This window comes from Rhinolophus sinicus, linkage group LG05, assembly GCF_036562045.2.
Source record: "Rhinolophus sinicus isolate RSC01 linkage group LG05, ASM3656204v1, whole genome shotgun sequence".
Taxonomy (NCBI): Eukaryota; Metazoa; Chordata; class Mammalia; order Chiroptera; family Rhinolophidae; genus Rhinolophus; species Rhinolophus sinicus.
Genome location: NC_133755.1, coordinates 151,497,544 through 151,499,001, shown reverse-complemented (window position 1 = coordinate 151,499,001; position 1,458 = coordinate 151,497,544).

Genomic DNA, 1,458 nt, shown 5'->3' with positions numbered 1-1,458 from the left:
AATTTGATGAATTACTGTAGCACTGGAAAGTAGCAGCACCATGATATCCTTTATCAGTTTTTCCATTGTGCAGATATTCAGCAATGACAACTGTACAGGCATACAGTGTGTGCTTCCCCAGATAATGCTATATGATAACTGACCTTGCAAGAGGCCTCTCTAATAGCTTTTTCGCTTCTAGTTTGAAAAACTGTAACAACAATTTTTATCTTTTAAAGAGTTTATCATGTCTACATTTTAAAATTTACTAAAAAAAACACTGAATAATTAGTCACAAACTGTCACCGTACTATAACTGGAAGCATAATACTATTTAAAATGTTCTATGGAAGAAGACACATGAAAGTAAATTATTAATGTCTATAAAGCCTAAGAAAGAACAGCTTTCATTATATTTGTGGTTTTTATTTGCCTTTCACAGCATTTTTTATTCAATTCCTTCTTTCCAAGAATCAAATTACGATTATGTCATTTCTTCTTTTTCTTGGTATCTTTAGACATAGATGAAGCAGCTGTGGATTGAAAAAGCAAGACTTCTAACCTCCCTTTTAAATGCCAAAGTTCCTCTTTCTGACCCAACCACTCTAAGATGCTACAAATGGGCATCTGGAGTCTTGGTGCCACACATGGCCACAGCTCACACCAACAAGAACAGAAGAAAGGGCCTCATTTGTTAAGTAATTTATTTTTGTGCATTAGGGCTATGTAGAACACACTAGTGTGTGGAACTCAGGGAGAAGACCCTTCTCATATGAGTCTAAGGTGTTACTTGAGGACACTCCTGGCAAGCCAGCATAAATGATCTAAAGCTTCTTATATATTCCTTTCAGAAAACCTGCCTAGCCCAGAATACTCTGGAGGTGGACGTGGAATTAGGTGTTCCTTGTCATATAAACTTGAATCAAATTCATTTTCTGCAGAAAATCAATTCATTAATTTCCCCAGTATACAAAGTTCTTATGGTCTTGTTATACAATTGAGTCTTCAAGATGCCTATTAAAAACCAAGTCATTTTACTTAAAACACAAAGATAAACAAAAACCAAAAACTCTTAAAATTCCAAGATGGGAATGCTTTAATTATAAACCAAACATCTTTCCATTTCTAATCTGGACCAACGTCTCATTTGTATTTTATAACAACATCTATGTTCTGTCTGACCTAAGGAAGCTCTACCCTAGGATTTTCCCAGGCATTTTTTTTTTTTTTTTTTTTTGGCATTTGGGTTAATGCCAAATTAGGATATAGATATAGATGAGCCATTCAACTCCCAAGTTCACAGATTCTTGGCCTCCACGACCGTAGTGAATCCCTCCCTACATCATTTCAACCACCCAGTGGCTACCTATACCCATAGCCACTCCCTGGGCCTTGTGTCCACACAGAACTGTTTCATCCCTTAATTTTAAACTCCCATGTTTGTCTTTATTTTGTCCAGAGTTTAACTAGTGTATATAG